General features: G+C 34.2%; 1 protein-coding gene across 2 annotated transcripts in view; it reads right to left on the reverse strand.

Moving 5' to 3' along the window:
* LOC118266759 (protein tiptop) overlaps positions 1–26,133 on the reverse strand; it is a 287,124-nt gene that overhangs the window by 235,191 nt on the left and 25,800 nt on the right. The window contains exon 1 of one of the 2 annotated variants that reach the window (XM_035580286.2): positions 21,972–22,469. The exons of the other annotated variant lie outside the window; for it this stretch is intronic. The gene's annotated coding sequence lies outside the window, so the exon portion shown is untranslated. Of the gene's footprint in view, positions 1–21,971; positions 22,470–26,133 lie in introns of those variants that run through there. 2 annotated transcript variants of the gene reach the window in all.

The following is a 26,133-nucleotide window of genomic DNA, read 5'->3' on the forward strand; positions in this document are numbered from 1 at the left end:
AAATTAAGAACTCTTAATATTAACTTGAAGTTACTCTCAAGACTACAATAAATATAAAAACTTTGGATTAAAATAAAGATATTTTTTAAATAGAGATATTACATCTTTCAGTCAAAGTTATATGCTTTTCAATCAACACATACTGGCAGTCGTAATTATATTCTATTCAAACAAATACATCATTACCGGCACTTGGAGGTTTCAATCACACCATCATCGCCATCTAACCACCAATGACAAACTAACAATAATATCTTCGTTTCCAAGTCGTCAATCACAATTGGACACTCTTGATTCACCATTGATGATTTTTAATTACTATTCATACAATTCTGTTTCTTTTTTCACAATTAAAACTTTTGTGTGGGCCCCTTAACGATGAATTGCAAAAATTGGTCGATCGATAAAATTTCTATCGACAAACATTCGGTTCGACGGTTTTCGATTTAGTTTTGGTCGGTTGGCTTTTGAATTTGGAATTAGTGCACGGTGCGCGTATTGTTGCGTTTTGAGAAATATACGGATTGACAGTTGATGATCTACTACGTTCTTTTTGAAGTTTTAGCTCAAATACCGATTCAGCAATAGGTAATCGACACTTCAAATCTCATAGAAAATCGAAAAGAGTGTACCTCACAAGGAGTTTAGGAATATTTTCTCAAACTAAAACTATTTATTGCTAAGTAAATTAGATAGAAGTAGATTAGATACGTTTACTCTGTCAAGTAAATCAAGTATCGTTCAGACAATTACAGATCAAAGATTTCGAGAATTTTGATCCTTGATTTTACCATCCGTAGAGTATGCAGAGTTGAAATATTCACCTTCAACTAGAAACGAAATCAAGTCCCCAGCTAACAATAGAGCTATGACTTCATTAATCTTTTATATTATATTCGGTTGGCACATGCAAACAGATGTTTATAACAATAACGCACTCCATTGCTGCGCCGATGTGCCGAGTCATCGCCGTAATTGATTCTAACACGTCAACGTATATGAAATAGAAGATGTGGCGAAACTAACAAATGATAGTTTTTTGGAGAAAAATTAAAGTAATTTGTGAATAAGGATTAATTTTGAATGCTGATAAAAAAACATATTCTCTTCTCTTTTACTTATTTTGACATCATCATAAAGCACTGCATATAAAGTTGTATTATATGTATTGAACAAATAAGACAAATCATCTAATTGAAATGTGAATGATTAGCTCCACATGGAAGAAACTTTATTCTACCAAACACTAATCTTATTACAATACTACGAGACGTTGCAAAAATTACAACTCTCATTATTAGCTTACAAGTTTTAACCCAGCATATAACTCTCCAACTAAAATCATGACAAAAACATTCAATCTCAATATCACAGCAACATAGCATGCTTAGTATTGCTTACCATTAACTCAATTAGAACTAATTAATAATATCCCTAACATTAGAGCGATGAGATCCACGCGAGCTAATCTTGTAAGCAGCTGAGAGATCCACGCGAGCTAATATCTTGTAGCTGGGAGATCAGGTCGGCAGCGTCAGGTGTGAGCGGTGCCGTCAACACGAGCTCGGGACGTCGTGACTCGACGACTCAACCCTGTTGAGCGCTAGGGCAGCCACATGGGACGCAAAGACCGGGATAGTCCCGGGAAGTTTAGCTAAGCTCTTTCGAGTATATAATGGTGTATAATTGGATTGTATTCCTTATTTTACTATTCAATTCAAATTGTTTAAAGTTTCAATGGGAATGTATAATAATTAAAGGTTTCTTTTGTAAAACTTGTTAGTGTATAAAAGCACAGAGACGAACCTACTTTAACATATTGAACGCCGTGGTGGTCACTGGTGAAGTTAGCGTAAAATTTGCCTTCAATAGTTTTTTATTGGCAGTCAAAGACTTAAGGAATAAAATTACCTAAATTATCAAGAGGTATACTTAATTATACAATATAATTTTCTTTAAAAAAAATATTAGTTTTCCTTGTAACTTAACAAACTAACAAGAACATTGACCAATCAAATCGAACATAACCTACAAAGTCAGCACTCCACTGACACGGGAAAGTCCTGGCTCCCAGCGAACCACAGCCACCCTGCCGTTAAGTGACGATGATCCACAAAAACGAATGAAGTGCGATTTTATTAACACTACGCTCCCAATTCGTATAGAAAAAATATAACACAGACTATAACAAATGATGTTGTTTGCCAGAAAAGGGCCAGAAGAAAGGCCTCAGAAAGGCCTGGAGTGATGTATTATGGCCTGAGCCATTGATGAGAGGTGACGTCATCGGTTTTGGATCAGCTGGTGAAAGATGGTCGCTGAGATTTGACTTGAGTGCTCCTTTTCAGTTCAACTAGTAGTTGTGACTTTGATTGGTGATGCTCGCAGTTTTGTGTGACGCGTTCTCTTTGTAGGTACACGTAGGTGTGGATTGTGTTACTTTTAATTTGTGTTTGTTGATGTTGATGAGAAATTAGCCAGTTGCATTGGACATATATTTTTAGAACTTAGTAGTGGAGAGTATAAATAAGTGTTAAGACTAGTGTGGCAAAATACTTGAAATAATGTCAGCTTATTACTACTAAAAATTAACTGTCAGATACATTTAATGATTACTTACTTCAACTATTCCTTAGTGACGATTTTGTTCCGAAAACACGCTAAGGACTGAGTTAAGGAGAATCATTAAATGACTGTTAAGCGGTTAGAACTAAATTTAATTAAAATTAAATATTATAAACTTATTGAATTTTACATTTTTAATCATCAAATCAACGTCAATATTTTAACATTCAATCACCATAAACTCAATACTAAAAACTAAAATCGTTGATTGCAATTCGAAAGTGAATTTGTCACAACACTAGACGCCATGTGATCGGGTACAGACGGCGGCGGAATGTGCTGAGTCACACCGCTTAGGGGAACACCCCTGTTCAAGTGGCGTTTAGGGGCCGAGGGCCTATAGGTGTACAAAATTGATTGTTTAGTTGATTCTATGTAGTTTATTGATGACGATTTTTGGTTATTCATATTGCATAATACACGTATTAGCGTAATTTTCTCAATATTTTATAAAACTGAAGGATCTTTACAGCAGGAGAGTTGAAGTTTAGTAATAATTCTGAAGTATAGTTTGTGTGATACAAAAACTTTCAATCGATACCGCTTGCAAATTATTGAGCAATCAATTCGAGAATATCGATTTCATTTACATTTGCAAATATTAGTCATTGTCGTTATTTTTGAAATCTACCGCTTTTATTAAACATTTATATTCAAATAAGTAGGCTGGTATAAAATATTCGGAAGCCCCTGGAATGTCGAGACGTTAAAAAATATAATTTGCACACAAACCAGTTGGAAAATATTATAGTTTTGTTTAAAACAATGATATTAAATGTATAGCGGCCGACTTCAATATAATAAAATGTCAACGGTCTTAGTCACAGCAATTATAATTTTCTCACTTACATTTTAAAATTAACCTTAAAGTAATTGCAATAAAAAATGGTTTTGTGTAACATATTCTTACAGGACAAGCAGATCAAGCTCTCCTAATTTCTGTAATAGATTGTCAACCTTACACTACTGCAGTAAAGTTAAAATTCTATTGACATTACGAACTTCAAAATTCAAAATTCGAATTGAATAATAAAAATAATAAATTCATTTTTTATTAGCAATATAAATAAAATGGCAGTTTTAATATTTTATTGTCATAAATCAACGTTCGAGCTGCTATTTGTCAATTATTAATTATTGAATTATCATAACTTCGCGCTAATGTATGGAAGCCGCACAAATATTTTAGAGCCGGGCTGGTTATTAATAAGAAAATAGTGCCATGACTTTAATAATTATTAATAGTGTTATAACAATAAACTAAAATGTAACGTTAGCTTTAACATTTATTTTACTTTTAGATAGAAATTTTCATATAAATAGAACTTTAGTAGACATTCAGGTTTTGACCTGTTAATGAGCGGTAATTATAACCTAGAATATTAAAATACAAGTTTCTTTTCGTTTAAAAATGCAAGAGTTTTATATCAGTCATATATTATGTAGGCAAGTTATTTATAGACGTTATATTTTAAAATTGATTATAAAGTTCATGTCATTGCACTAATTACTTGGCCCGATGGTAATCAACACGCAATGGTGGTTGTAAGTACTTGTATCATCATGTAATAATATATAAAAAGATATATATTAAAGATATTACCATCAACTACTTACATATACATATTTTAGAGTGATCAAGATAATATATGTATAAAGTAAAACACCGTATAAGTATTTGACTGAAATCAACTAAACAATACATCCATACCAATAAAGACTTAAAACACAAAACCGCTTTAAAAGTACCCAAAACACAAACATTATTTTCATCCACAAAATTGTCGACGGAACCCGACAAGCTTACAACAAAAGCGTGGCACCCCTAGCTATAAGGGCTAGAGGTCACCGTCCACTTCCGTCAACCTGTTGCGACTTGTCCACTGTCCAGGCAGACGCGGCGATTAATGCGTCCCCACTCTATGATGTATCGATACCATCGCCATACTATCTCTAGAGAGCCTAGACTTTTAGCTTTTAGCTTTGTTTAGTACCTAAGTAGGTAGGTTGTGTTGTATGATGATACTTCTAAACAAAGACATATTTAATTATCCACAGTTTGTGACTTCACAGTCCATTTTTATTTTGTGGGAGGAATTCATCTAATGGCTTCTCCCGCCATGGTCGAGGCGAGAGTGAGAGTCGGATTCTTACCGACTAAAACTACCCCGTTCCTACTCCTGCATTTCGAGGCAGAGCAACGATAACCCGCTAGGCAGTCCTCAGTTTCGGGTATTTTAATTAGAGGAAGTTTGGTAAACAAGAAGGGAGAAGACACTATTGTACCGACCTCAATCTGAATATCCCATGAAAAATAACTCCATTTGTGTCTGACTCTATGGGTGAGAATTTTTCCTACTGAAATTACAAACTGAAAATCCAAAATTCTTTTGAGCCGACATAAAAGCTTGAAACCTCCTATCTTCTTGTTATTGCAGGCACTTGACCAACGAACCAGCCTTCGGAGTAAACAGTAAAGTTATTTATTGTAATGTAATTTAATACATACTAATAAATAATATGTAGGTAAGTATGTAACGCTGAGTAATGGCCATCCTTGCGCGACACTCACCGCAGTCATTAATGATTTCTATTATCTAATATTATAATACTCGACTGCATAAATCCTATATTAAATGGTAGCTAATACGAGTACCATGTAATATAGGTATATTACTAACGTTACTGCAGTAGCATTCTAATGGTAGAATCAATTCTTGAGTCGATATTCGGTTCAAGTTAAAATGTATTGTGATATTTCCATCAATAAACTAGTCTAAATTTTGTCTTACTAACTGTCCTCCTATAATCTAATAATAAAGATTATCCCTAACTAGTAATAAATATCTATAACTATTACTATATCCACTGGTGAAAACTTCATAAAAATCTATACAGTAATTTTTGAGATTATTGCAAACAAAGCGAGACAGTCCTAGCGTTAATTTGGTATTGGTTGTGGTATTAGCTACACTCTCTACAACAAAGGGGCTATTATTTTATCTTACCAACGTATGACCCTTTGCTTGCTACCATTTGAGATATAATTCCTACTTGTGTCAGTCATTAGGTCAATTCGTTGACCCGGAGACAAGTCTCGTCAATTGAACTGTCTGCTTGTTACCCATGCCGTATTAGTATTGAAAAGCTATTATGAATAACTAGTGTAAGTCATCACAGATGTAGATGTTCTTGTCAGTTCGGTTGTTGTAGTTTTTATCTTTAAATTACTTAGAAAACTACTTTTATCTCTGCACTACCTAAAGATCGACTGAAAGAGAGTGCCTCAAGCTTTAAGTACACCTGTACAATTATAATTGTACAGGTACAGAAAATAATTACAGAAAATAATTATTTTCTATTAAGTATAAAAAATAAATAATGAAATCGATAATGCCATTACATTGACCACATTGGCATCTTAGAGCCTAATTCCTTTGATAATTGAAGATTGAGAAGAAGATTTTTAATTGAAGACTTAAGAAATGTAAAATCTTACAGTACTCTGCACTGGTAAAATTCTTAGATTAACAAAGCAAAATAAAACAGCTACAATCATCATCATCGTCATCATAGTATAGATATTCCCAATGACTTCCAGATTCCAGATCAGCCAGACAGAAGCCACCTACATCCATAATAATTGCTAACTTCAAAATGTGACCAAAAATGAAAAGCCATTGTATTCGGTGACCACCACTGACGATCCGAATTGCGTGCAATGATTGACGGCGTATTATTTGACCAGACATGACGGCAGCCGGCCGCATAGCTAGGTAGCTACTAGCTGCTAGCTGCATTATACAGTGGGTAGTGGACACGTCACATGGGATACAGAAGGTACATTCAACAATAGGTAACTATATGGACTTTGGTAGCGACGCTTGTAGATAGCTTTTTGTGTAAGAAAAGCTTATTATACTGTTTTGTAACAGAATTTTCTGGATTTGTCTCATTCTTGTTTGAGTTTAATAATACGAAAAGGACCTTTCTCTGAAATAGCAATAAGTTCTTAATCTCTAACGAAAATTATCACTATGGCATATTCTTTTAATTTTCATCGATATCGATTATTGCTTTTGGTACGTTCATATATCTTATCATATCTCTAACTAGTTGTCCACTTTTTAGGTAGCGAACAGGAGTGAGGGGTCGGCTTGCCTACTGCTTGTAACGCATATGAGATTAGACAATGATGATTGATGACCAATCTCGAGATATAGTGAATAATAATTGTTCAATTATTGAAACAAAAGACGAATACTGTTCCGCGTTCCGCGCGTACTACGAGACTATTAAATACTTTTTGATACTAATAACATTTAATTTTAACAATAATGGTCCAAACTTAACCTTCTGTCCTTAAACTATTGTGTGACCAACAATTCTGTCTCTAACACATGTTGAAAATATTCAATTTGTATTTGAATAGAAAATGTAATTGAAAACATTGCATCGTTTGTGGTAGTACCAAACTAAGCGTGTGTGGAATTATACATGTTCATGACCCACGGCAGGACAGGTGCTGGTGGTAATGATGGAGTCACCCGATGATTGACAGCTAACAACAAGACGCAAAAAGGGACTATGGAAAGAACCAAGACCTTCAAGAATTAACTCCTTTCCTAAGTTAGTATTTTAATGGCTTTCCTACGTGGAGTCTGTGAAATATGATTTGAATTCCTGAACTACTTTATTGAATTTTTAGTGTTGGTTAGTTCGAACACTAACTAACACTAAAAATTAATTTCATAATTTTAGACCTTATTAGAACACTATAAAGTTAGAATTCTATCAAACATGTTGGGATTAGAATGAGGTCCTGGCGAAAGTTAAAGTTTATACGGGGCATCTGTACCTTACTAAGACCAAATATATATAGGTAGACAAGTAATTAAAGTACATAAAACAACCACAATAAAAGCCATCAAGCCAATTACAACATCAAAACTTTATAATATCGATATTTTGAAATCAATTCATTCGATTTCAAATCATAATAGTGACGTACGGCGGTCGATTAACATAAAATATAATTTATGGCCCAATATATCGACGCTTCACATCTATAACCGATTATTATGATGCAAATTTTAACGACATCTATTACGATTTTGTTTAATTAATAAAAAACGTCGTATCGATACGGCTTTGTGAGCTCTGTTTGGATATTTCTTTGTGATATAAACAAAATAAAAAGGAGATTGTATTTAGAAATTGTCTGCATTATCTACATGTTTGTATCAAGTCTTCATAATGTTAGTTTAAACTATGTTTAGGGTACGATAGGTCCGGAGCTGCGGACTACCTAGCGGGTTTACCGGGGCTTCGGCTCGAAAAGCAGGAGAAGAAACGATTTTAGTCAGTAAGAGTCTGATACTCCCTTTCGCCTCGCCCAAGGTGAGAGAATTCATTAGATGATTTTCCCCCTCAAAAAAAAAGGGTACAATGAGTCTGGCATGGTCTTTGTGTGACCAAAAGACCCTAAATTAATAAAGATAATAAAAAAATCCTTATAGTATGTGTTTATTCCTATCTTTTACTACAAGTTAATGATTGCTATCAGACGCACATCCATCCACCCCTGTTAATACTTTTAAAAACCTTTAATTAACACCAAACAAAGCATTCTTCAAACAAATCTAAATAACAGATCTAATCACTTTCCCTGTATTAAAAAATTACAACAAAACTACTTACAGCCAATTAAGTATAATTCAAATATTTAATTGAATTATCAATTAGCTTCCAATTACCATCCAGGTGTGAACAGTTCCACCTATCATTATTCAATGTATCTAGACACACGGCAGTGTGTCCGCCAAGTTCGAGCAAAAAACCGACACACCGGCCGTGGGTTATATTACACGAACCATTTCGGGCCAAGTTCGACCCACCTATAACTCAAAATCTATTTTATCTACGCATATGAAATTTCTAGTATCTGTCGAGATCTACTTACTTATCTAAAATACAAAATTTCATAAATGTACCTATTGTAGGTCTTGAGATATTGACGTCAGAAAATCGCTATTTTTACTATACACTCACTGACTGACTCACTCATCAAAAACCTAGACCACTTCCAATGGTCGTATTGACTTGAAATTTGGCATGGAGGTAGGTGTTTAGGTCAAGGTAAAGGAAAAAATCTGAAAATGGCCAAGTGTGAGTCGGTTTTAGAAATAATGAAGGTGTAAAATCATACCCCTAAGGAACTAAAACAAAAAAATTATCTATATCTTCCAATGGTCGTACCGACCTAAAATTCGTTACGAAGGTTTGTATTTAGTCAAAGTAAAGTAAAAAAAGAAAATAAACCTTACAAAAATAAATGAAATCCCACCCAAAACATAAATGTGAAAGGCTGCCAAGTTCGATAATATTGGAATGCTTCGCCTATAAAAGAAGTGAGATCTAAATAAGTACCAAGTTCCATACACAGACTTCAGTTAAAAATGATATAACTTGGCAAGTTTTAATAGAAAATTATATACTTGACGCATTGCGTTTAGTAGGTTTATAACAAAGTGTGTGAAAACTTGCCAACTTGTTATATCATTTTTAACTGAGGTCTGTGTATGGAACTTGGTACTTATTTAGATCTCACTTCTTTTATAGGCGAAGCATTCCAATATTATCGAACTTGGCAGCCTTTCACATTTATGTTTTGGGTGGGTATTTTTTTACTCTGCTTATACCCTTACTGGTTAAAAGTTCGGTATGAGTACTCGATATTAGTATTCGATGTACAACCAACATTATTTGCATATCGATAAAGGTTAACAATGCAATTACGCGTGTCGATACTCGATAAACAATAAAACAAAATCGACAGCACTAACTTTCAGTCGTTTTAGTTGATACGATTGCTTTGTCGGGTCGGAGTCGTGTCGTTGGTCGACGTTTTTGAAATGATAGATTGTTATATTGCTTTTATTTCCTTTTTTGTGCTGTTACAGTAAACACATACTTATCAGTATTTTGGAGTGCCAAAAGTATGCAATATTTATTATAATAGAAATTATGAAAACACTACAAAAACACACAGTCTTGTCGAGATCTTTAATAAGTCATACAATATATTATTTACAAACTAAATACATCTTAATTGTAAAGGAATATCATTTTCAAACTTTCTTTCAACAGAAAATGTCCTTTATTGAAAACATCGTATCGTAGTCGTGTCGTGGCCACTAAAGTGTTATTCATGAGGCATCCGCAATGGACGTGCAATAATTATAACTAAACATTCGCGGCAGGCGAATAATTCAGTAACAACTATTATATTACATATACATACAGATATACATAAGCCTACTGTACTGTATTACACTATGTTAAAAACTTACGCTTATTTGCTAGTCTGCTGTTAATTTTAATATCTCTACAAATTAAATTGTATTATTTAATTATGACGTTCAATTATAAAACTACCTGATTGGATTTAAAAAATACTAATTACTAGTTGTAGTTTCAATAAAATTAATACTGAGTTTTTGAGTAATTGATCATAGAATTGTCGTCGTGTTTAATTATTTTTAGTCAGTTAATTTAATTATATTGTAATGCATTGTGTAGCATTGGAGATTTTATATACCCAGTAGATACAATCACCTCTATTATATTTAGATTTGCTAGATTAGCATTAGCTAGATTCAAAGGTAGTTTGGACCGATATCAACCTGTATCACTGATAAGTCTGATAACAGGTGACTGTAGTCAGGGCTCCCGTCTCCAGCTGTCTCTGACCTTCTCTGACCTCGGTAGCCTCGCCCATATACTCTACAAGCACTAACCCTTAAATGTCAACAGTGTCAATACCGCCTCATTGAAGGCAATTGTAGTGTTACGAATATTCGAAGTGAGTTTAAGACAACCACACTCTTCCTGTTTCGTAACAGCTGACTCAGATCAGCGCCGCATTAAGCAAAGATGGTGATAAAAGCTTAAACCTTCCCAGTGTGATAAGAGGCCTTTGACCAGCAGTGGCCACTTATAGGCTAATGATGTGATGTAATGTAACTCAGGTTAGTCAAAACATTAGGCAAAGATTGAGCAGCAATGCATTTGAAACTCAGCCGGCGCCCAGTGTTGTTAGTTAGTTAGTTATTGCAAAATTCCCTTATGTACCTAGAGGAGGCTTGACATCCAGCATTGGACAGTCAGAAGGGAAGAAATAGACGTGGTGGCAAATGCAGTCTACATCACCACACGACAAACTCTGCTTACTCTTTGAAAACACAGGCGTGATATTGGTATTATTAATTAATTAAAAAAACACCGTCTGACCCATTTTTTGCGGCATATCGATCTATTCGTATCTCCCGATCACTGATCCAGATCTCTTCAATGCCAGACATGACGTTTGATTGACAGACTGACGGACAAACATGCTGATTGGATATAATTACGATGCATATTTTGTTAATAAACAATTGTTTGAACATTCAAACACAATTTAGACTCTACATAACACTGTTAGGGTTGAATTTCGTTTGGTGGGAGAGTCTCTAAGTTGGTGGTGTTTCCTTTGAATTTATTAGTCACAGTCACAGTAAAGTATAATGTTTTGGAATCATTGTGCTGTGTTGTGATCAAATATGGACCTTATTGTTAGCTATTGTTGTGGTTAATAGCTCTATAGTTAGATGTATATTAGGATTTCTTCATTATCAACATCATCAGCCCGTTCTCTGCTGAATATAGGACTATCTAATGGCGACACTAAGTTCATTTTTCAACTTTACATATCCAAACATCGCCTTTGTCCTTCTTTTACCTAAATCTTCTTTAGGGAACCAATTTCGGATAATAAAATTATATTATCGTTGGATAATCTTAGTTTTGATTGCTGAATCAAAACTACACGTAGAAACAAAATGCAACCATGAGTACCTGAGCGATATTTATGAACGTGTATTTATCTACAAATGCGTAATCCACAGGTGTATTATCTTATCCAACTTTATGTAAAGCTTACGAAACTATTCGTTGGACGTGTAACAAATCTTGCAGTGGTTTGCGTCGGCGGTCGACGGCCGTCCGTCTTCCGAGCCAATGTTCAATCGAACTAATAAACATAATAAGTAAAGCTTTAAACAACGTTGCAAGTGATACATAGATTAGAACGAAGAATACGGTGCATAAGATTTTTGACTGTTACTCCTAACCAACCAACTTTACTAGAGAGTAAAGTAGCTAGGTTCCAGTAGCATAGTAATCAATGATTGAATGTCTAGTCTTGGAATACGTCTAAGTGAGCCCTGACCATTTACGAAAGTCAAATTATATCAAGCATTAATTTATTGTTTGTGATCAACTTAATTACAACGGTTAAATAGCTGTTGAAAATAGATACAACAATATTTTAACCAACAGATTACAATCATTAGACTGTCCTAAATACCAATAAAATAAAAAAATAACTAAACTTTAAAAAACATTCCATTCCAATTTTAAAACACAAAGATTAGCTATACAGTCAGCGCAAAAATCTGCAGCGAATATTATTTGATATAGGTAGGTCGAGTTAACAGTCCAGTGCATTCATTCCGGGCTGATTGATCGAGTGATTGATTGGCACATGACGCGCACACTCCCGATGTAATAGCCCAGTAAACAGGTTCGCGATTCGCGACCAAATACAACCTCTAAATTGAAATTATTATTTTCCTGCCACGAATTTGTTTAGGCAGTCTTATGAATTTGTTAGATTATTTTGTTGTTTGAATTAGCTTGTGTGATTGTTTATGTGTGAGGGAGAACGTAGGGACCGATATGTCTGTCTCAGTTAACCGGGCCATTAAAATATTCCTTCATAAAACGGTGCGAGTCTCCTCCCCAAGCGACAGTCACCCTCGCTCGGACCTGCACCGAAACACACAAACAATCACACATCCATACTCAATAACGCTTCGCAACAGCATCTTTACAAGTCATTAGACGTGCCACCCCTCCCCCTCGCATCCACCTCACCCCGAGGGCCCCGCACCCGTTTGTAATTAACTGAGGGCCATAAATTGACCGTAACTGTCATATCATATTGATTTAGTCCCGTGAGCGTACCTACGCCTTGCTCCGAGTTTTCAGCCTCGCAAGGGTAGGGGAAAAATTAAAATTGTTTGGATTGACGCTATCGGGGTGCGGTGTATCAGGGGATCACGCTTCTGTTAGAGTTTCACTTCTGTTCTCTGCCGAGGTGCCTGAGTGGGCAAGGCTGACAAAGGTATGCCCTAGTTGAAGTAGCGGCCATCTCATCGTTTTGTGCAGCTACAACTACAATGACAGCGAACACGTCTGACTGATAGTCTGCTGATTGTACGTATCTCCGAACATAAAAAGTTCTACAATAAATTCTTTAATCCTTGACTCAATTAGCCCACCGCCAGTAAAATTACGAAGTGTTGAAAGGATTACAATTTTATTTTCGTTCGTCTATTGAAACAGATTCATTCATTCTTTCATTCGCTTCATTCATAACACCAAATTTATCACATCGAATGTTTCAATTGCATATCAGAATTTCGAAATAAAACAAACAACCGTTCGATTCGAAAATAGTCGGAAATCAAACATGATACCACTCATTTAAATCATATTCTCATAGAAAAAATCGTTCCGTATACATATAGCTACATGCGTGGTGCCCACACAGAGCCGTGAATGAAGTGAAGACAGCATTATTACCGCTTTGCAACGATTGAGACTGTCAAAACAACGCTAACTAGCGAAATCGAACAACATTTGGCCGGCGGATGATAGAAAACAAACATTTACTTGCCATTCTTAAACAGATGATCCGATTCAACAAACATTATTGAACGAATTTACGAGCCATCGAGATCAAAGTCGTAATACAAAAATATCTACAGCAATCAGGGGAAGAGCGTTAGTTTCTTAAGAGCTTTGCTTAAGGAGCAATTTTGTGCGTGAGATGACTTTGATGAGAGCGGATGCAAATTTGGACGCCATGTTTTTTCCCGCGCCAACAATCGCGCGCGCTGTGCTGCCGCATCCAAGCTTCTTTTTTCTACTGTAAGTTTCTGATCGCGCTAATTCTGATTGTGAACCGTTTTTTGTTTCGATTGTGTAATATTTTAGACGTGTTCTCGATATTTCGATGATTGGTACCAGTGATGGTTGATCAAAGACGGCCTGGATCTCATCTAGCCTTGATGTGTGAAAGATTAATACTTTTTTACAAATATTGTAACAGTTGTTTGGACAATAATTTCATAGCTGATAGGAAACTTTGCAACTGGACTGATGACATGATTCAATCTTCGTCGATGATTCCAAAGAGATCTATTTCTATACCGATTAGAATTTTGATTATGAATCATTGTCTCGGATATTTTCCGCAGTTTAAAATAAGTAGCTTCATTGTATGACTTCACATTATGTTTACTGACCTATCGCGGACGATGCTTGATAACTAAAGCAAACTAGATTATATCAGAATTGTGTTACATTTTATTCCCACTCATCATTTTTGTTATCTCTTTGTATCGGTCAGATTCTTCGTTGTCAGTCAAAATCATTTGTGTTAAGATTATGTGATTGATTTATGAGATAACCGCAAACACAGTCGAATGTTATCAAATCTTCGCTTCTCTATACTCCAGAACTAAGCGTGTATTTATGTTAATCTTTCAATAAGTCCAAGTCATTCACTTGATTAGACACTTACACGCATATGCTTCTTATGGAAATATATATTAACGGTGAAGACTCCTTTACATAAACGAGCATGCATATCTCCGGCGCTGATTTAGTCACGAAATCAATACATCAGTGGGACAGCACGAACTACTGCTCAGTCCTGGTCTACACCCAATTTGACGGCGGCCATTAGAAAAAAACGGGTTTTATTTATCGCCCCACTAAAATTCCTAGTGATTTCACATCTAGGTAAGTTATCTTATAAATCGTGAAATGTGTCAATTAACTCCAGTTTAATGTCGTATTTATGTTAATAGACGTCTGACGGACATTTTTGGGCATACACAAAAAGAGACTCGGCAGGATGCGACCCGAGTACGCTCGGTTATTTTTAAATGTCAAATGAGTTAAATAAGTGTTGCGGCTTGAGGCCGAGTGCTCGTGGCGCTGCGACGGCTGATTGATTGCTTGATTGACTTTTCGCATTCGAGGGCCCATGTTTTTGTTTCGACCAACCGAAAACGTCATTGCTTCAACCAAAACCAAATCGATCAGATGAATAAACATATTTTTTTATTTAAGTGCCAATAAAATTGATTGCAAAACGACTTCCAATTAATCGATATTCAAAGAAACGTAAATTAGTTAATGCGACATAAACTTATTTTAATGATCATCAAACGAATTTAAGAAACAGATACGAAGCTGTCAAAATGTATGTTTATTGCGACCATTTCGGTAATAAGAAAGAATTAGTAAGAGCTTAGCAACAGAACTGATTATTAATAAAAAATCTAATTTCAATCACTACTTTAGTGGATGGATGTCATAAAAATAATATAAATAAGCCAATATAAATTATTGGGGTATCGAGAAACCTCATATCGATGTTAATAATCGTAGTGGGATACATAAAACGTATCTGTTAATACATTCTTGATTATCAAACCGTGGGACTGTTTGTATGTTATTTATGTAGCGTGCTTCAGTAAGCGCACTGATCCGACCTGGGACCGGCGCTCAACTTTAATGACGGAATCCGAAAGAAGAATATTTAATATAAATAATGGTCGGTGGTACACCAATACGTTAATAATAGGACCAGTCGGAGGAACTAGTACCAATAACGCGAATAAAAATAAATATTACTTAACCATTCGAAATAAATATGGCGGATGATTTATGGCGATATTGACATTGGGTGCGCGGGCGCAGGCGGCCATCTTGCCAGCTAATTGCCAGTCTGTCATTAAATCAGTCACGCATCGACTATAGACGAATGTTCGAATATTTGTTTTGCGGCGACACCTCGGCAAATTTACATTTTTTATTATATTTAATGTTAAACGACTTTCAAGTCGTCAGGCCAATCGTTTCGTTGCCTCTTGGTGGTCTATGCAAATATCTAGAAGACGAGAAACGCCTCTTTAATTATCTTTTTTTATAGTATTCGTCGTTTGACATCGATTTTTGTGGGCACGTGACTAATTAGCAAATATTATCGGAGCGTGCTTCGCGTTGAATCATAGAGGCAGCTTTCAAGGAACAAATATGGGCAGGTACGAGGTATGTACCTGGTCGACTGTTCTCATTGTACAGGTACATTACCCACCTACAACTAGATATTCTGATCTCACGATTTATAAATACCTATGCTGTGCAATCGTCCCCTGTCCTTGTAAGTAATTTATTTTAAAAAGCCCTTAGAACCTCTTGAGAGCTAGTAGGAACAAAAATACTACTCATTGTACAGGTACATTACCCACCTACAACTAGATATTCTGATCTCACGATTTATAAATACCTATGCTGTGCAATCGTCCCCTGTCCTTGTAAGTAATTTATTTTAAAAAGCCCTTAGAACCTTATTACTAGTAGGAACAGAAATATTGTTGCGCCCATCTGTAGCTATTGTAGGCTATGGAAGTAAGTGCTTAACTCTATGTATAGATTGTAACCTGTTGCGGGAACAAGCATGGGGTTCTGGATTTTATTCTCAAATTGGGATAAGTTAAAACAAAAAGTGGGTGCTTAAATTTATTCTCTTTTCGATGCATGTTAACATGGTTTTTCAATCATATTACATATTAAATAATAGAGAAAGTATTTAATATAAAAATTCACGCCTTAAGAAAATAAAGGGTTGACAAAAAGCATTATAATATGATTTTATATCTTTGATAGTTTTATAGGTAGATAATAAATAGGTTTGTGCGGTATACGGGGTCTTTTCTCTAAAGTATGAACAAAACACTCGCTTCATGTCACATTGCAGATTTTAATTTCTAGTTACATACTTAAACTTTAATATCTGTTCACCTTCCATGTATTTATTATTTATTTATTTAATAAAAGCTACAGGGCTACTTATAAACTAGCATGAAGTTCAACAAAACTATACATAATAATATATAGTTCGACTGTTGGATCTTATTATTTCGTTTTATTTTATTCTGCTGTAGTTTAAGTTAAAATTAATATGCATATACATATTATTATATAATGCTTTATTTAAATATATATATTAATAGAATGTATGCATATACATATGCACATATAAGTAACTCCGTTAGTCTATGTGCAGTTCTGGTGATCTGCACATTGATTAATGTGCAGTTCTTCTGAATCTGATGCAGTTCTGAATGCTCTCCACTGGAGTTTTTATCTTACAGTAATAGTTAAAAATGTCTAGTAGACCAACCTAAAATAATACAGACCTATACAACACCTCAAAGAAATGGTAGCTGATACTTATAAAAAAGCAGGAGTTGCTTCTTGACACTATCACACTCAAAATCATCTCACCGGTGTGTAAGGACATTAATTTGTTGTATTGTATTGTATTGCGCCTACTATTGTGTTGTATTGGTGAGAGTGACATCATTGGCGTAGGTGTCGGGACTCGGAACAAGTGTGGCTCTACAATATTATACAGGAAACTGATTGAATAGAGATCATTTTTTGAAATCATGTTTGTTTTAGGCTAAGAAGAAGTAAGTTATATTAAGTTAATATTTTGTTGGCGGCTCAATGTTTTAACAGGCTATTTTAAGCAGATTTTTTTTCGATTGGAATCGGGACTTGGGAATTTTGGGATTTTCACACGACGAAACACAACGCAAGCATTGTTTCACGTCGGTTTTCTAAGGCCGTGATATTACCCCGATCGAGCCTGGCTAGCATAGCTCTCCCACAAGGTAAACAATTTATTACATTGATATGTAGTTTTACGATAATTCATCATCATCATCAACAGCCTAGGCACTTAGCCTACTAGGTACTATGCAAAGACGGATAAGGTTTGAGCACTGATCACTGCGCTTGCTGAAAGCTGGTTGGTAGGTTTCACAATATTTTAGCGGTGAAAAGTGGATGTGTGTACATAACATATGTATCTACATATATGCCAGCTCTATGTATAGAAGGTTTGTAGCTAACCGGCTAGTTTAAACATTAAATTATAAAATTGAAATTAAAAATAAAGCGACAGATGTGTTACATGTAACAGAATGATAACTTAGTTAATAATAAGTATTATAATCTTACTTTTTTATACACTAAAATAACATGCGTATTTAAGTAATATGTATTAAGTACTAACTATAAACACTGTGGGGCATCCAGATAATGAGGTATCTATCAATTGTTCAAATCCCCATTCGTATTAGATATAAGTTGTTCTACATCGGGTTTCGGGGATAACTCAGATTAGGTAATTAGTAGTTCTTTACTAACACTTTTTAAACTATAGTAATAAAAGTTGGTTTTAGTCACATGATGACAGAAAAGATACCTACCTATAGACGCCCATAGAAAGCATGCAGAAATGCAATCTTTGGCTCTCTATTAACATAACACCCTTGATATCCAGGGGCCTATAATAATGTCTATTTAAAAATGAGTTATAGGTAAGAAATTGACATACATACTAAGGTAATAATTCCTAGGTATCCTAACATTTTTAATCCGAATACATACAGGTATCCTAAACATTTTTAATCCGTCACATCCGATACATCAAACAAAACAATTTATTCATAAATTTAATATTTAATCAAAAGTAAGATTAATCATAAAAATTTAACTATAAATACGACATAAATTGTTGATCGTAAACAAGTCAAAGTTATGGTATATCTAGCAGATGTCGCGTCACATGGCATCTATAAATTTAAGTTGTCGCATTCAAAATGTCTGCCTCGAAATTGTTTTAATATTATATCCATAACTGATAGGTTTCGTGTCAGAATGTACGGCGTATGAATAGGTAATTAAATGTTTAATACTTTCTTGGAATTATTAATTTGGTTTCTGGAAAAAAAATAAACATCCGAACATAGTACCTCCTCCATTTTTGAAGTCGGTATAAATATGCAAGTAAAGGTTGTTAGACATTTTGTACTTCCTTCAAGTATCTAATAAAAATAGTTATAATAATATACATATATGAAACACTAACCTAATCTACTACAACACCAAAATAAAGTGTAAGTTTATGGTTTAGAGAATGATTTAAAAAATTATAAATGTACGTAATGCATGGGAATTTGGAAAAATGTTTAAAATATGCTTGTGGTGTGCACAATTTTCGGGTGATTAGCAAATAATCTATTTTAACTAAGCATGTTAAGGAATAAGAACAACACTATAGAACGAGCACCTAACTTCACTAGCGGACAGACTGACAAACTATTATTTATTTCTTTATTTATGGTAAAAGTACCTATTTATGGTTTGATTGGATTAAATGCTTTAACTTTGAGAATGAATTATATATATGAACGTATATTTTTTGTAAAGGAAAAGTCTTTTTATTTGTAATATTTTCAATATTTTTAGCACTTAGATACCTGAAAACCTACATAGTTATATCTCATGTAAATAAAATAAGTACTTAAGATTGGATCTAAACAAAAAAATATTTTTTTCAATCAACTTGTTAGATTATTTAACACAAACCATTAAATTATTAAAAAAGACTTAACATTACTATTTAATATACCTATATAGGGCAGTTGTAGATGACTACCTGTAGCGCAGGCTCTTTATAACAAGTCCACCCATGTAGATAAAAGTGGTGTATAGAATTTCGATTTATTTTCGACGAGAAATTCGATTAATTAAAATTTAGGCCAACTCTCTGTTAGTCAGATTTAATAAAAAATCAAGGCAAATAATTCTATCAATCAAAAAATGATTACATTCAATAAAATCAAAACTAACTCATGAAATGGTAATAAAAACTAAAACCAAATTAACAATGGAACCTAAACAAAGAGAATGCAATTTTCCTTCAAAATATCTGTTTAGCATACCATAAATAAATTAGAATTAGAACATGGCATCGATTTCAATCAATTATTAATCAAAGTCAATTATAATTGCGAAGTAATAATAAAGTTTTATTATTTTGCTTCTATTGTTTTCTTATTTGTGACAGACATAAGAATAATAAGACAAGCACTGAGCATCATGTCTATTCGTGTAATTTTTATTTTGCAACTTGTGACTCGTGTAATAACATTTATATTTATTATTTGTAATTCAATATAAGACATAATGGGAATAATGTTCATAAACTTGTATTAGTGATGTTTTTTAATGATTATTATTTTCTTGGTCGTCCGATAACCTCTGTTACTTATGATCTGAAATTTTATTGCTATAGATGGATTGGCTTTCTTAATGTTACAGATATTCTATTCAATTAATTTTAATATAACGCGATATGATTAATTGTAAATTAAAATACCTACCTACTACTAATTTAATATGTAACGATTACTTCCTATATAGAATGTTAAAAAATAATTTTCGCCTCAAAGGACCACTCTAGACTATTTATATACTGTATATTTTTGAGGCACATGAATAATTTCAAATCTAAATACTATCAGGTTTTTCGAAAATATTATCTGTAGGTATACTGTTTTGCGACTAGAACAGTATTTTTTATTTATTTCAGAAATAATGATGTGCCTAAGTAACTAAAGAATGTTTGATTTGAACTCGCTCATATATCATTAGAAAAAAAATATTCCAAACATTTTTTCTGTTATTTTTCAGTGAGTCAGTAATTTGGGTTCCTAATGTGCCTATAGATTTTAATTAACAATAATACTTATTACTTGAATAATAATTACCTTATTGTATTTGGAGTATAAATAATACCGTCACGTATAATGGTGTTGTACATTTTTAATTATCTATTATTACATTATGTATCATATTAATTAAGTGGTACTATCAAGTAGAACATTGTGTAGATCTTGTAAATACCCGCATTATGAACAATTAGTAAAAAGTTTAATTAATGAATATTTAAAAACAAATCCCTCTTAAGTCTCAACCTAGTTCACAGATATTTTTTTACGTTGTTAATTACTATAATAATTTTTATTTATTTATTTAATAACATAACTTCATTGTTACTTGTAGAAACGAGACTAAAATTTATTGTCGTTTTTATTTTTATTTTTTAAATGATACATTTTGTCTTCTATAGTTAAATGCAGATGTATCATTCGATTGCAAACAAACATTGTTCTAGGCATATTGCGTTTTCCAAAACGTCTTTATGTACACAATGTTTATGATGCGGCGTCCTGCTCTAACGCCCCGCCCCTGCCCCGCACGCCTGCCCCCTCCCCTCCGCTCCCAGCATAGACGCGTTGCAGACGCTTGGGGCGCGCGCCACTCGACTATTTAAAATGACGACTGTGTGCATTGCTTTACAAAAATAAAGATGGCGGACTAGGGAAAAGGACGCCACCAGTGGATGCAAAAATATTCGACGAACCTTTTCTGGCTTGAGACTCCTTACTGTTCTTTGGAAAAGGTCTCGCTTCTGTGCTTTGAAGATGCAAAGTAACTCGGAAGTTTGTTGAAGTTATGTAACTTTTATTTCAGATAGTTTGGTTGAAGGGATATTTTCGGGACACTTCTAAAGATGTCGCCTTCATCGTTCATTAGTGTTTTTAAATGTTTGTATGAAAATAATTAGGTATGCACAAGAGTTTTATTTTGGCTACTGGATAACATATTTTTAGATAATTGATGATACAATTGTAACAGAAGTCAAAATTATGAACCAGAATTTAAATGTTAGTAAGCCGGTACATATTGAATTTTTTATAATGGTATCTAATGAATTTATTTTTTCATAAACATTTTTTTGTCATATTAATTTAATGAATTACACGAATTGCCAAGAAATCCAAAATCTACATGCGTACGCAACTTTAGCAAACTTTGATCTACTACTTTTCGGAAACTTGAAACTCTTTCCTCAACTATTTAGCAGTTGTTTAATCTTGTCGGCATAACGAAAAACAATATTATTCAGCGCAAAAAGTGTTTATGTAACACTTTTCAGTATTTTCAACTAGTTTTTCCTTTGTTACAACACATTTTATCTGCAAACGCCCGGTACAGTACCGTCGCGGGCCGTCGCCGCATCCTCACTGAATTCAGCAGCCGTCACAAAGTTTTCAGTGCCCACCACGCATTGTGAAACTTAACAGGACTACACTAAACTAACTACTCAACATAAATAAACAAAATTAAAATATTTTTTTTCTAAAGAAACAGTTTGACATGCGTGGAAAATTGTTAAAAAGCGGAAAAGTGTATAAAGGATAGTGTTAGCATTTGTTTGCCAAGTATACGAGGAGTGTGCTCACCTTCGTTTTCCAATGAATATTCTTATTTGACAGACAATAAGAACACCGGTCCACCTGTCACAACGAGCACCTAAGCAAGCAATGCCACTCGAGACCCTCTCATATAACCATTGTTTTCTAAACTTCTATTTGTTTTCGAAATACGTGAAACGAATTCCTCAGCACATCAAACACTAAGTACGATGTCGTTGAACCTCTTTCCAATCCATCAATAGTAAACTTAAACAAATCAGCCGTATTTGAACAGATGGGCTGCGACGGTGTCGGTCGAGTAAATACGTTTACAATGCTTACTGGAATCGCACAGCGTGGGTCACTTCACTCAAACAACGGGCACTAAGTTAACAGGACACAATATTTGGCACAGCACGTGAACGTGTCATGGGATCGTTTGCGCGTGTATCGTGGCGTGTTTACGCGGGCGAGAGCGAGCGCGGGTGGCGATGCGGTTGCCTCGCGCGCCGCGGCCGGAATGACGCGCGGAGCGGCCGCCCGCCGACGCCAGCGCCACGCGGCTCCCAGCAGAACTAGCGCACTCAATCAAACGTCCACCCGTGATAAGATGCAACTGCTTTTTTGCAACCCACTGCATTCTTATTGTGATTGATCTTGGAAATTAAAATGGCTGCTTATTGCAGATACCACATCGGTTTCGAATTAACTTTTAATTAATTATCTAAGGTTTTATTTTTAGATGAAACGATACCTATCTATGAAATTATTGTCTACAAAATATGCTAAAGTCAAGAAATTTACTTTAACATCCTAAAAAGCTTATACCTTACATACCTACCTTGAAAATAAATATTTCGAAATATTAGATATTATTGAGATTAAAAAAAAAGTATCAAAAAACAACTTCGTAAACTATCACACAAACAAATTATGTTTATTCATAAAACGGAAAAGAAAGTGAAAATAATCTGAAAAAAGAATGCATGTGGAAAAGTTGAAAAAATGTTGATGTCAAAACATTGCAAAAAGTCAGTGGGCCTGACGTGACCTTGCAGCGTGCAGGCGGGCGCGCGTGCACTGTCGCCGTCCCGCTCGCGGGGGGCGGGGACTAGGCTCCGCCCCCCGCCCCCCGCCCACCTCACCGCGCCGCCTTTTTACCTTTTTGCCCGCTGTTAACTCACTTTCGTTACGAGTTGTACCTACGTTACTTATGCTTCACTTTATTAAAATAATTATTAATATAATTTGTCATTTTTCGTTTAATTATTTTCTATTATTTTTAGGATTATTTTTTTTGGTTTGTAGGATTGTTGCTATTGTGATATTGGTCAAAATTGTCTCACGATTTTTATTTGATGTATAATTGTATTACCGGTACATTAATTATTATTTACTTTATTTTTACAAAATGTACAACAGCCTTTGGCGGTATTTTGGCGGTTAGATATTAGAGTACTTAGCTACCTACTAAGCCAATAATATTTTTTACTTTTTATAATTTAAAGAATAACTGAGTAAAACGTAGTCTAAATACCATTTAGATACGTAATTTAATAAGTATTTTATTACTTTTATCAAATATTTTAGTTATTACCTTATACTCTAGATACACCTTTTAAAAGTTATAATTTTATTTCAATTACAGTTTAATTTTATATATTTATGTACTTAATATTTATTGCTGGTTATCATTTACATATTTACTTAGAATACCTAGGAACTTATTTTTCCCTACAGCCATTAAGAATTACTTAGTTAATAACAGAGCTGGGTCAGGTCATAACCATTATTGTATGACCTTATGCATTATTAATTTATTCATTTCTAAAAAAAAACTCTCGAAATAAAAAAAACACAAAAATAAATCTTAACCCTAAAACATCAACACATTTGAGAAATCTGTCTACTTCCAATTTATCTTTTGACCGATAAAAAACGTGAGAGTGCTATCAAACGGCCATCCACACACCAAAACTTCATTAGATGCACATTCTAAGACAATAAAAAACTTTGCACATTCAGCCTTCTTGCCTAAAACACGTTACGCCATAAAATTCTCATATAAACATTATTCTCTCACATAACCACACCGGCTACTTTTACATAACTCTAATCCACATAACTTACAACCATACACCCATAAGAATAAAGCCCTAAATCGCAAAACATCAACATTCCTATAATAACCCAAAAAAAGCGCGTAATTTTACGATCGGAATCGTAAAAAATCCGATTTTTTTTCTTTTAATATAATTTTATTTGCATTTAAGTTCGTTTATTAAGCGGAGTTGTGCTTATTTCTGCTTTTACGGACGATTTTGATGAAGTTTTGATACAGTTTGGCAATCAAGAGTGAAAATTTTATTGATTCAATTCTGTGTTGATGGTGTTTCATGGTCCTTCGAGGCGCGGGGACAGGTACCTGTGGTCCTCTTATACTTTGACCTCTAATCTTTAACTGTATCTTGAGCTTTAGTAGATCTTATCAGGTAACCTGCTTTCTTAATGTTTTTTTAAAGAATACGTAGAAACTGTGCATCCTCTGCATTCTTAATAGCAAATTTTACTTTAAAAATAATCAAGTATTATAAAAGTCGTTATGAATTCCTTGTGCATTAATATTTAAATCTTAAAATACTTTTATTTTCAACCGACTTTTTTGTTAACCAGTTAGGTACTGTCTTGCATTGCATATCAAATAAGTTTGTACCTATAGATACTGCCTACTCTAACTGCAGTTGTCTTATGTCATATGTAAATCGATAACATGTTCACAATAATTTATTGCCATTTTCAAATGACATTACAACAACTGTCACAGTGTCATAAAATATAAAAATTATGTCAACGTCTGAACAACGATATTAATATTTACCTTTTTTATATAGAACATAAATCAAATGATGTATAAAAAATAACATACATTCGATTATTTTTAATTTCTTATATATAAATAGTATTCTATTATTTAATTATCAGAATGCTTATTTTTTTCTGGTTTTGTAAGCATATTGTAAGTAATTAAAAAGTTGAAAATCTTTTTGTTTATTTCGGTTGTGAAAACCTACAATTTCGCTGTATTTCTACCAAGATTCACAATATGGACCTATCTATCTTCGAAACTCATATATAATCCGACAACATCTATACAGGATATACAGGAAAAGATGGAATCATCCACAATTCCACATAGTACGAGTAACTTTGATGTTCATCACATCGAACCCTCGCGTCAAGCCTCACAATAAACCACCATCTTTACCCGACCCCCATGGAGTAGCTCCACAACTAAATATACACACGATGATTATCATCATAAATTTTAATATGTTGCCAGTTAAAAAAATCGGATCTTACCATAACGTACACAGTTTATGTTGATTCCTGACGCGTTGGCAACATTTGATTGCGACTTAATCGCCCGCCGTTTGAGGGTTAGAGGTTAATGAACTTGCATAATTCGTTTTTCAAATGGTTTTGTGTTTTCGTTTGTTGTGGACGGGTTTCATTGAATTTGTTTTTTATTTTGCCCTAGCACTGAAAATTTGGTCCTTTAATTAACTTTGGTCCTTGTTTTTAACAATACATAGTAATATCTATAAATATTTTAATAATATTACACCTCTTCTTATTTCTTTCTACAAGCGAATTCAATTTCACTTACAGATAAACATTACTTCGATAAGATATTCAAAGTATTGTCGTCTTATTCTCGCCAATAAATAAACACAACACCCACAAAACTAATAAAATATAAATAAAACCACGTAGGCTGTGTTTTATAACATCGTAAACTCACTTCCCTGGTTCAAATCTTAATGGTCACCCTAACACCTACACTTTCAACCAATTTAAAATGATCCAATAAAATATGCAAAATTGCATAAAGCGCGTTGTAATCGATATAGTAATCTGACACCAGACATACAAACAGACAAACAAGACTGGCCGTCAATCAAAGGCAATCAGTCAACGGTTTCATGACACGAACGCACTTCGACAAGCGTCCTCGCAATCATTAAACTGCCTCCTTACTCTTATTACAAGAACGCAAGGACCAGATTCGTTCAGAAGGACCAAGTTCTAGGTGTACCATAGTAAGGTCTATATGTAATTTCGGATCATAAAATTGGTAATTTTCGCAGTCCGCCATGTCTGCGCTGTCATCACGCAGGATCCTTTATGGCGCTAAATTATACAGGTTGCG

Source organism: Spodoptera frugiperda, chromosome 23, assembly GCF_023101765.2.
Source record: "Spodoptera frugiperda isolate SF20-4 chromosome 23, AGI-APGP_CSIRO_Sfru_2.0, whole genome shotgun sequence".
In the NCBI taxonomy this organism is placed as follows: domain Eukaryota; kingdom Metazoa; phylum Arthropoda; class Insecta; order Lepidoptera; family Noctuidae; genus Spodoptera; species Spodoptera frugiperda.